Source organism: Elaeis guineensis, chromosome 8 (assembly GCF_000442705.2).
Source record: "Elaeis guineensis isolate ETL-2024a chromosome 8, EG11, whole genome shotgun sequence".
In the NCBI taxonomy this organism is placed as follows: Eukaryota; Viridiplantae; Streptophyta; class Magnoliopsida; order Arecales; family Arecaceae; genus Elaeis; species Elaeis guineensis.
The window spans coordinates 27,493,976-27,506,795 of NC_026000.2; the positions used below are offsets into that span (position 1 = coordinate 27,493,976).

At 38.7% G+C, this 12,820-nt stretch overlaps 1 pseudogene; it reads right to left on the bottom strand.

Moving 5' to 3' along the window:
- Positions 1-972: 972 nt before the first annotated feature.
- On the bottom strand, positions 973-9,374 carry LOC140851261 (two-component response regulator ORR3-like; annotated as a pseudogene).
- Positions 9,375-12,820: the final 3,446 nt, after the last annotated feature.

The following is a 12,820-nucleotide window of genomic DNA, read 5'->3' on the forward strand; positions in this document are numbered from 1 at the left end:
AGAACTAACTTGAGCGTCGGAGGGTCTTGCCGGAGCAACCCCACCTCCGGTTTAGACTTCTTTTGCAGGTCCCGGCGGCGACCGCGACTCCAGCTTCTCCGGTGCAAGCGGATTTTTGCACCAACAATAATAATACTGAACATATACAAAACAAAGATATTTATAGTATCTCTGTCCTAATATAAATAGATAAAAATTAAATAAAATTAAGAATACAAACTGAACCAAAAATGGACTCCTAAATATAAAACAACTTCAAAACCCTCTTAAGCAATAGATTTTGGATCCGAAATCTGAAATGAACAGGTAAACCTGGCTCATGATCGTAAAGCTTAGAACAAGCTTTCCATCGATATATTATGGATCCAATAACTCCTCTTAAATGAAAAATTAGTACCGTTTGAAACTTAGATCCCATTTTGATACTCCAATCCATTTATTTGGACTTCTGCTGTTTTCTTCGTTCTATCTGACCCAAATACTTGTCAGCCAGATTTCCGCATCACAGATTGTGATCTTATAAGCATGCCCTTCATCTTCTCTTAAACTAGCATCTGATTTTTGTGAGTTCATTAACAGTAACCTTCACCAGCCCACAATGTTAGTTACTTCTTCACCAGTTCACAAAGGCTTCCATCGTATCATCCCCGCCGCGATCTTGCATAACCACTTGTCGTTCTCTCCCATTTCCAAATATTTGGTCCAATTTCCAAATCTCAGAGCTCCAAATCAGACCCTTCTGGCTTGGCAAAGCCACATCTTTACAACACCTGGTCCTTTCACCTGCTGCAATAATCTTATCAAGTCACAGATGTTACAGCTTGTTATGTCTCCAGCTAGCTATCCTGTTCCCTTCGACCCCAAAGTAATCTCTGGACCATGCAAGGAACAAAAATCCCTGGTTCCCATTCTCATAAATCCAGCAACAATGACCACAGGCACAAGGGGAAAGACCAAGAAAATATTTACATATATATGTAAAAAAGATTTTGCTTATCACCAGTATATCCATATTACAAGATGAGAAAAAGACCTCCCTTGAATCTCATTACCAAGACTTTGAGTTAAAAAAACAATGTGGATGAAGCATACGATCATGCTACTGCAACTCCAGCAAGGCGTGGACGCCGCTCGGAACCATTGTTCTCAGCTATCAAATCTACAGGCAGCTTCCTCTTGGTGCCTGAGAGTGTTGGGGCTGTTGGCCTAGCATAGTTTCTCAACCTCTGCACATCTTTTACATGTAGAGGCTTTAGGAGGAAATCTTCAGCTCCGGCAGCTTGACACCTGCACAAAGAAGTACTTGTGATTTGGCGAAGGGCAAGACACTTGAAAGCAAATGTGAAGTTTTTGGGCATAGGTGCATTTCCAGGATTATTGTTAACAAAAGCTTATGACGAGTTGAAGATGCCAGAAGAGGAAAATATTTTTGGATGTAGGTTGACTGTAAACTTTGACTCTGAAGATCTAATGGTTTTCCAAAGTGTGAACCACTACTGAATTATGTCACTATGATGGAAGACTATGTAGCTAAAAGAAGTTATTTATTTCCAGTTTTATATGTTGTTTCATTAATCACTCAATGTATTATGTATGACACTGAAAGGTGATAAAGTATGTGGCTGCCACAAGTGCTTTTTCTTTTTCTTTTTTTTAATGAGGGAAAAATGACTGATAAAAAGGATAAGCAGATTGTGATGGAAGTAGCTAAAGGACCTGCTGATTCTCTGGGGATCATTTTCGGACGACATCATGACTACCGGTATGGATCTTGAGCAGCTGTTCTCCTGATATCAAGGAAAAGAAAGTTGTTGAATAACAGGAACTAGGCCGAGCAAAGTCAATCCATTTAATTTGCTTAATTAGTTAATATTAGTCATATGATACTAATAATAGCACAATGGAATGGTAGGAGGTGATAGAAGATAATTGGAATAAAAAATACATACCTTGACGGCCTTGAGAAGGTCATAGCCAGTTCTTTCCGGCATACAGTAGTCAGTAAGGATAACATCAATCTTCTGGTCCTGCACCACATTATAAAGAACTGATTAGGTTGTGAATTCTTCTGAATGAGTGGGTAGACAAACTAATGAAAGATTTTCTTTCCCACCAAACTAAAAGATATGCTGTAAAAGAGATGATCGGTCAGTGGTGGGTATAGACAAGTGAAATTCATGGAATACAACTTGAGGGACCATGCAGTATAATGAGATATTGAAGATATCACCATAGCAGAAGCTGATTTTTACTGGGATTGCCATAATTTACAAAGAGTTCAATATATGAACTGCTACTGCACTAAGGTGGAAACAACTGGTGACGTTAAGATTCCATCCTGACCAGAAAATTAAGTATTCGTCCAAGAAGGGGTGGTGGGGTGTGGGGGGATACAGTGGCATATAAGGTCTTGTCTTTATGTTTTTAGACATCATTCTTCAACCATATATCTTACTCCTCTATTACGGTCTTACTTGTTTTGCACTCACATTATCCATTCATCTTTCTAGACCTGCCAATTGCATCAACATCTCTGCAAAAGAATTTCCACCTCAGTCAGGGTTTTCCTGTAATTTTGATGAGCACAGTCTCCACCCTTCTGTCTACCCACCAAACTGACTAGTACCATCCGTTGGCCATCACCACCCTGACAAAATCATACAGCCAACTTCCTGCCACAGGAGAAGTTGTCAAGAAAATTCAAGACCCTAAATGTCCGGAGATGTATAACAAATAGAGCTGCTCAGATTTCCTTGTATCCGAAAAGAACTTCCAGATTAATAGAAAGGAAGCTTGATCTAAATGAATCAGAATTTCTATTCTATGATCGACCGATATAAACATCAATAACTTCGAATTGGACCAGTTTCTCCTCAACAAATAAGGGCTCAAGTTATCAAAATCCATAGTAAAAGAAAGACCTTGCTTATTCAATGTAGATGAAATCTTAGATGAAATAGTAATAGTTCTATTCATTGGTATGCTATGAAATTGTAATGAAATCCAATCCACCCGGCCCACCTAAGTCCGGACCATTTAGGATTGGGCTTAGGCCTGGTTTTTAAGCCCCGAGGGCAGGGCCAGGCCTAAAATTTGAGCCCACTCATTAAGCAGGCCAGGCTTGAGTTTGCATTGACCCGACTCAAGCCTGATCCAACCCCAATTTTATATAATATATATTATATATTATACTATAATATAAAATATGATACAGAATCACCCCTTTGCCCTTGCCCCCTTCTCCAATTCTTCCTCATCCACGACTCCACCAGCTCTTGCACCACTCTATTTGTCAACTTTAGCTCTAAACTCTTCCATTGCAATCCCCTATCAACTCTGCTCCTAGTTCAACCTCGAGTTCCAATGCCCTACCAACTGCCTCCCCTCCTCCCCCACCTTTGTCTCCTCTTCCTCTTCCTCTTCCTCCTCCCCGATCCCTCCATGGCCCCCCTTCGACCCCTCCCATCCCAATCCACCATCAACCCCTCCTCCTCTGACCCTAAGTTCCCCTCCCCCGCTAACCCCCTCCCCTCGTCCCACCTCCCTCCCTCTTCCTCCTCCTCCCCTAATCCACCATGCACCCCCCCCCCCCCCCCCACCCTTTCAACCCCTCCCATCACAATTTGCCACCGCTCCGCACTAGTGCCCTCATCCTCCCCCAATTCATGCTCGTCACCCCCACCATGAACGAGGCCAACCACATCATCCCCATCCCCTTGTCCACCAGCTCTGCCCTAACAACATGAGGCCAAGCCAATTATCTGAAAAAAAAAAAAGGAAAAAAAAAAGGAGATAGCCCAAGAACCCGATAAGTAGCAAGCTTGGGTCTGGAAAGTGAGCTCAAAGACCGGGCCTAGACTTCACTACATGATGTGGTACTTTGGGTTGAGCCCAGCCCAACCCACCAGTTGAGCGGGTTCAACAAGAAAGCATTATGAAGAAGTTATATAAGGAGTTCTAAGGCCGGGCAGTCAACAGAGCTCCAAGGCCTCACCGGTGCCAACTCAAACTCTTCCTGGATTTCTTTAACTTGTCCTTCACCTACAAATTCCACCAAGATCTCTCTTTTATGGATGTAAATTAACTCAACCTATGTTTAATTATTGGTGACTCAATATGTCCACATATATACAAAAGTATCTTTACATGTCCTAGATAACTTCAAACCTGATTTGCACGAATTTTCTTAATATCCTTCCCACATGGGACAAGACATGGTACACCTAGGTGGATTGGCAGTTTGGCACTTCCAGTTCCAGTCCACAAATCTTAACTGCTGCTGGATGATAATCCACAAACCCTTTGCCTTGCACCCATACTGCCTGTTTTTCTCCTTTTACAAAGCTACTGGGTGAGGACCCATTGCACGTTGAGACGTGGACCAAAAGTATAGGTTCACCATGAAGTACCATAATATTGCTCCTCAAGACAACTCGTGGCAGAACTATCTGAAATACAGTCAAACACACAATCAAACTGTATCTTACCTTTTTCCAACATCCCACCTTAATTCACAATTTGCACAATAAAGAACTATCTTTTGCTATTTTTGATGACTCCATGTAGTATTTTGATGATTACATGCAATCTAAATTATGTTGATTTAGCTGCATTGCTTTAAGATTGACAGACACTCATATCAGACACTGAATTGCCTCCTGGCTGCTTGTTCACTTTTCTTGCATGAATTTTCATGAAATGAAAACTTGCCCTGTTGATACCTTACTCTCGATACATGCATGAAACCATCTACTCTTCATAATGTGCTAGCACATGTATCTCTGTGCATGTAGCTTCAGCTTTTGCATAACACCGTCACAGAAATTTATCAAGGAGATCCTACTTGAGTGCCTTTTTTTTCTTTTTTTTTTTTTATGAAGTCCATGATATGATAAAATTGTTTTCTTCTCCTTTCTTTTTCAGACTATACTGCATTTTTCATTTTAGAATAAGCATTTGCAAACTTTTCCAATTTTTCAACAGGATAGTGGACGGCACTTGCCAGCTACCTGGTCACTTCATTTCGCTTTTTCTTAATTATGCTGCTGCTAATAGTGCAGCCTTTTCCCCCAAAAACTTTGTTTTGCCAATCATATTGGCTGAGGCCATAACACTTTTAGGCATATTATCCATCCAAGAATCGATGTTAGCGGTCCAATATTTTGATAGAGATCATTGAGTTGAAATTGGGTAACTGTGTAGATAAACTTAGTCACCAACTTCACTTGCAAAGCTCAATCGGTGATTCAAGTTTGTTGTCATTGCATTCAAACTTTTCTCCATATAATGATTTGATGAATGTGAGGACTTGCTCTAATACCACTGTGTAGAATAAGCAACAAAAACTTACAGGACATGTGAGGATCCATCCAGGTGAGTGTTTAATTCCACATCGATTGTATACTAGAAAGATGTTGGATACTTATAAGGACCAAGGAATCAAACTAATACCTTCTAGCTAACCTTTTTGAATGAGATCCTAGATTGTTATAAATGATATCTAAGCGGACCTAGCCTATAGCCCATATGGACTAGAAGACACTACAGCACGGGCCTATTGGACCTAATAGTGGTGTTTGTGATTGGAGATGACCACAAGCCCATTAGACCTCCACAAGCATGCCACTTAAACTCTCAAGAATAAAGTGTTCACAAGCCAGTATCATAAATGTTCTGACTTGCTTTTTAACGTTTCTAATACTTGTGTTACCATTATTTTTGAATTTGAAATAATTTGAAAAGTAATAAATACCACAAACAAGCAGCAAGAATACCTATGCGATCAACAAAACAGACTTCCAAAATTTTTGCTGTTTACAATTAACAGACTCACAAACCAAAAAAAAAAAAAAGAAATTCAAGTTTGACCAAATTTCCTAGAATATCCCAATCTAATGAGAGAGGGAAATGGAAATCCACATTTAGTTGTTAATCAATTGAATATATTCAATTCATTAACCCTATAGAAAAGCAAAAGAATCAGCTGAAAAATTAGTTGATTAGAACTAAGTTTGATGGGTTTAAAGGATATCTTAAACATTTATAGAGCTTCTTTTTCAGACCTTTTAGTAGCTTCTTTCAAGTTTTTTGCAAAAAGACTAAACTGACTTGATTGCTGCTTATTGTACAATCTACAACTTTAATGGATTCTTTGAATTTTGTTCATAAGTGGAGTAGAGTTCTGCATTTTGTTATGTGGTAGTCCACTAACAGCTTCTCAAACACTTTGACTTGGGAAACCAGACGTAATTTATGAAACAATACGGTAAAAGGCTATCAGGAAAGTTGACTTACATCACTGCTGGGAGATTCAGCCTTCCCTCCATTCAAGCCAAGAACATCCATTGCTTTCTTTCCACTATCAACTGCAGTAACTGAAATGAAAGGGAAGAAAGTTTTGAGACAACTAAGATTATATATTTTAGAAGATATCTAACATTAAGAGATCAATTCAAAGATGGGACATAGTGAAAGAAATGCAGGCATTTGGAAAAAGTAACTTTTGCTAGCACCTAGTCAGAGTTCAAAAGCAATGACATCAGAACAAATGATGAAGTGATTTCATCATTACATATGGATGAAGCACAAGAATTCATGGCTTCCTTTTGCTTTATAATGCATTATTAAAATTCATTTTGGTCTTCATGTTAACAAATGATTGCAAGTCAAGCAGTACATGTGATGGTGAAAAAGACACCAAATGCAATGAAACCCTTCAAATAGAAAGAAACCTATAAGTGGAGAAACAGGTGAGTGCCTTCTGTTTGATAAGAACCAAACAACTTGAAACACGACAAAATCATTATTCTATGGCACTTCAATACCATTATTTACCAATCACAGGAGAAGATGGCAATCAAGTAGCCAATATGGTAGCAAAAAACAAGGCGCAGTAGGGTAGTAACCAAGCCAAGGCCTAGTCATGCTCAATTTTAAATTTACTTCAAGCCTAAAGTTTCAGATCAAATTCCACTCATTTTTTATTCAAGCTTAATTGAGCCTAGTTTCAAAGTGAGCTGAAAGATGATTATCTCCATCCCAGCTTAATAACCTTAAATCAATCCAAAATCAATCAAGCTTTTGTCAAACCTGAACCAAGCTCAGTATGAATCCAATTCAAGCTTGGTTCCAGCTTGAATTAAAGTTCTGCTTGATTCTAATAGCTGAATATGCCATAAATCAAAGACTTAATGATGAATCATAAATATAGAAACAGAACCAGTTAATATACCGTCAAATGTATCATCGCTCTATTATTTTTCTCAAACTAAATGTACTATCAATCTATGAAACATATGTGGTATGCCCCCACTTCAAGCCTTATCAAGTCAGCCTGATTGAGCAGTTTATTTGATCTTCTTTTTCAGGTTTGGGTCATTATTAATTCTGAGCCTGAGAACCAAGTTCAAGCTTCACTAATTCAAGACAAGCCTGATCAAGCTTATATTCTAGCTAAGCTCAAGCTAGACTCAAGCTGTCAGATCAATGGAGAGCCTCAACTGCAGTCATGGGATGAAGCTTTGTTGTTTAATAGGAATCAACTAGATTGGACAATAACTTCAATAACTCAAAAGACACAACACGAAAAACCTAGGAAGCATCGATACTTAAATTGCATGCAATATTCATATTGCATACTAACACTTGTCAAATACTTCTAGAATGCATGTCTGATACTATTTTAAGCATCCAATTTTTCAAAACTAAAAAAAGGCTTCAGAAAATTTCTGGATATGCCAGACAGAGTTCCTTGATACCTCTAGGGATAAGGGAGAGGGGTTTGTTTTCCTTATTATTTGATGAATGTTCACATTTCAATGGTGAATGGTTAATGTTGGAGTTTGTAGTGTTGATGTTATTGTTTGGCGAATAAATTATGGTCTATTGATTGGAATGATACTAAACGATCGAGTTAGTGGAATTTGATGCTATTGTATAAAGCAGGAATTATGTTATTTTTGATAGCCCACTGTGCTTTGTAAATGCTGTTTTAGATGCATGTAAAAATAATCTTATGTATTTATTGATGTATCCTAGGCATATTATACCATGCTTTTTCAAGATTTGTCACAATTACCAGTTCCATGTTGCATCCATAACCATGTTTTGTAGCCAGAAACTCGTTAAGAAAGAATGATGGTCATATGGAGAAGCATAAGATCATAAATGTCATAAGCAAAAGGAGACTTAGCTGATGCATAGGTCTTTAAACTGGCAAAACCAACAAATGGGAGATAGATAAATCAGTGTTGAGGTACTATCAAGTCTAAGAAAATACCCTCTAGAAGCTAAGGTAAATAGTCCATCTTTGCAATGTAACCAGGCGACAACAAAATACAAAGCAGCATACACTATCAAAATCCACCACCGTTTGCTTTAAAACAAATGATTGGAATGAGAGAACATAGAGCAGCATGAACACACGTGCATGCACTCAAGCATGCTCACATGCACACACACAGACAGAGAGGATCAGTTCCAAGAGAACAATTGTTTGACATATCAAAGAGGCACTCTAACAAAGTCAAAATAATTATCATGAAATGAATCTAAGTATAGAAGGACATGATTTATAATGGTCATCTCGATGGAGCTTCATGCATCTTCGTCAATTACATCTCTGCAATTTTAACAACCCGCAAGAGATATAGTTACCACAAGAGAACCAAACATGGAGGTGTAATGAAAAAATCTGAAAGGAAGAGAGCATGACTCTGAGTTCTGATTTAAGAGAATAATGTGTATATACATGTAATGTAGAATGCTGCCGCTGGATAAGCAGAAATTTTTGTCAAGATTCCAAACCAAACACAACATAAGGAAAATTAGTAAAATCATCAAAAGATAAAAATCCAAACACCCAACAACGAAAAGCATGTCTTAGTTTGTACCCCAATGAACATTCTAAAGCCAGTGGAAATACCAGAATTTCACCTATTTAAACACAAAAATACCCAAAACAATTTAAATTTCACATTCATTTCAGCTTGTAGAGAATTCGATTGCCCCAACCAATCCGAAAATGCGAGAAGAATGACAGCACAAAAGATATAAAACTTCAATGCAACCACAGAGCAAGAACAACAACCATTCAAGAAAAAGGAAAAAAAAAAGATCTGTGTGAAACAAAGACCACCTCATATTACCTTCAAACATCCCCCCACTTGTCTTAAGCAGCATCTCCACCACCTTTCGGTCCACAGGGAGTCGTCCACCACCAACACCCTCACCACCCCAATTCCCCCTCCTACTCCACCTCCATATCCGCTGCCACCACCTCCACCTCCACCTCCACCACCGCCGCCACCACCACCACCAGCTTTGTGGCCAATTTCCTCCTCTTCCTTCACCTTTCCCATTTCTTGTCCTCCCCTGCTCGCAATCTTCCCCCGTTTCTAGCTTAAAGATTTACATATATATGAGAGAAGAGAGGGCGGTCGGTGTCTTTTCGCTGATCAAAGAAGAAGAGAAGAGAGTGGGGTCGTAGAGTAGCGGACTCGTGCTTAGCTGTCCAGCGGCAGACAGCCACCGGCCTTCTTGGACGCCGTGTAAACCACGCATTGGCTAATGGTCGGAAAGCGGGACCCACCGACAAGGTTGCGGGACAAATCGGAACAATCACAGCTGACAGATCTCATGGCCTGTCCAGCGTTGTACATCAGATAAAAGTGCACCCCTTCATTCAAGGCGTGCCGGACCCGGGGATCACAAGATTGGACGGATATGATTTACCGAACGGTTACCTCGCTGTTTGAAGGAAAGCAGCAAACGGTCAGGCCCCACCTGACCGGACCAATAACGAGTTGGCACCGCGGGAAAGAAGGCTGTTTGCTGTTTGGGAGGGGAGAGGTTGAGATGAAGGTGAGACCCAGGAGGACCGGAATATTTAATCACTAGATTTGGCTGTCGGGAGGAGAATCTTTCTCGTCCCACGGGGATTCGAGTCACTGACCTTCCCCTTCCCCTGCTTTTGTTTGCTTTTTTGCAGCTTCCTATTGGTGCCGTTTCCCATATCTCTATATATATATATATATATATATATATATATATATATATATATATATATATAATCTTTGTGTGAAGGTTGGAGATACAAACAAATCAAGCTTAATCACAAGCCCATTCCAGCTAATTCGGCCAGAAAATGAGCCACACTTATTTTAAAGGGAGGAAAAAAAAAACAGCGAGAGACCCATCTATACTGTAGTTATTAATGTCTAAATTTTTTTAAGATGCATAATTCAAAATAGGTGCAGAATTTTCAGTTGCTAAGTAAATGGGTGTAACTGCGATGACAAGTTCCAATTCAGATCAAACTAGGGAGGTTTTCAAGTGCTCTACTCAAAAAACTAAATATGGCATCTCGAAGCTTGCAAGTATGAATAGAAGTTCAACCCATTAAAATTACAAATAAGACAAGAGTGAACAGATTTTGTTTAACTAGCTTATATTAGAGTTCAATTGTCCTTTGCATGTCCAGACCTTCTTGGATTGATTCATTATGTTTCTAGTCAATCTTTTTCCTCCATAATGTGCATCTAGAATCTTTTATGGGAGATTGGAAATTGAGCAAAATTATAAGAGATATGGAAGATAACTAGAGCACCCAATCCCTGAAACTAATAACAAATTCTACTAAAATAGTGATTCTCTATATTCCCTAAAAATCAGCATAATGAAATCCTCATCTCCATCTATTTCTTAAACTTTTTAGTCACTTAACCCTTTTTTTCCAAAACAAATAGATTTTTTATTCCTGGATTAGATACTTCTTAACCCTTCTTTTTCCAAAACAAATAGATTTTTTGTTCATGGATTAGATACTCGAGCATCCAAATAGATCCATGCTAAGATGGACCTGGCATCAAAACTCAACCCTTCCATGCAACATTTAATACACCACTTCTATATTGAAAGGAGCCCAATGAGATAGAGGCTTGTAGAATTCTTCAAAAGCCTACTGATTTAGCAAAAAGACAAGATACAATATTACAGAAGGAGCTAGAGTGCTTGTGCATATCCTAACTATTTGTATTGGGTAGAGCTTAAAAAAGGGGAAGGTCTCATTAGCTAAGCTATGCAACTGGAGAGTTATATGCATTCTCTAATAGAAACAAAGCCAAGACCATTGAGAGGCTGGAGTGATAGACTTAGAGATGATTGTGGACAAACAAGGCATCTAAATACCGCATGGGTGCTTGAAAAAATGCTAAGCTCCTACCAGATGTTATCAAAGCCAAATCTATTATGCACCACAACTTTTATTAGCCATATGAGCTCTTCACTAGGAGATACTAGGGTTGAGGACGATGTCATACCATTGAGTAGGACCCAGGTCATTGGTTGATCCATTTATCTTGAGTAGGAGCCAATCATGACAAGGACATCACAAGATTGAATAGAAGAGATTGTCGTATTCCCACATTGACTAATAAAAAAGATGCCATCTGGGTTTATTAGCTTGGACCATTCCTTCTCCCAATGGCTTAAGTTTTTGGACTCCAAGTCTATGATACTAAGCAGTCTCTTACTTACTTTAGCTTTGCTAATTTGCACACTATCTTAATAAAGCTAGTGAATTACAAATGGCTAGAGATGCATCAAATTTTCACTATGGCATCTAGGACCTATTCAGAGGATAAGAGTTTATTTTGAGGTGGCATTACATCATAAGCTTGATATTCCTACACACTTTTGCATTCTTACATCACGAATGATGTAGGATTCGTGAGCCATGTTGGCCCGAGCATGTACTTTTTTTTGTTCACCAAAGTATGAACCCCCTAAGAAATCGTGACATGATAAATTCCATGTCACTGATCAATTATTTTAAAAAAATATTTACTATTAGAAAATTATTTTATCTAAATGGAGATAATTGAGTCGCATCAACATGAATATGCATGATGTCTAAATATGCATTTAGTGTCGCCCAACGGCGCTGTAGACATATAAACATGGGGTAGATTATGGTTAGAATTTGGGATAGGTTTACAGAAAGCAAACCACGATTTTTCAAAGCAATGTCCCTGATTCGGGCATGCCATGTATGCACATGATAGCTAGTCACGGGACTTGCATGATGGACTTCATTTGGGCACAATGCCACATGAAGCCTTCAATGCCCTGTGTCCAATGTGGCCATCCTAATTTGCATTTGGACATAAATCTCTTCTTGACACGCATAAAGGAATGCCTACATGCACATGCATCATGTGATCACATATGGGGGGAAAAAAAAAAGGTGGAGACACAAATCATCAAGGACCAATGTGATCTAGTGGTGGACGATCTAACCTATAACCCAACTATGTTGTGTTTGAACTTTGCAGCAAGCCGCCAACTAAGCTGCATCCTTTTTCTTTTGTGTCACACCTAGCTGCCTCAAGAAATAAAATCATTTTCCAATTTAAATCAAGATACAAATTCACAAAATAGTCTTTCCAAGTCATATTCCCATGCTATTTTCCCAAAGTCAGATTTTCCTTTTGGCAAGTTGTGTTAGAAGAAAGATCTACTTTACCTTTATCCTCCACAAAACTAAGATTTTCTGTAGAAAGAGACTACTTTATACTTTGTTAGACCTTAGATCCATTTATTATAAGAACATCTTCGTACGTTCATCAACATATATTACATGCATTTATATTAGTAATATATATGCTTGATTATTAATCTGTATTTATTTCGGCCCGTACTTCATTGCTGTCCATTAATTATTCACTCAAAAGTGATTATAATACGCATTTTATGTGGTATTTATTTGAAAGTAGAGAAGCAATGGTTCGGTAGGGCTCAAAACAAACCGTTATTAAGAAAA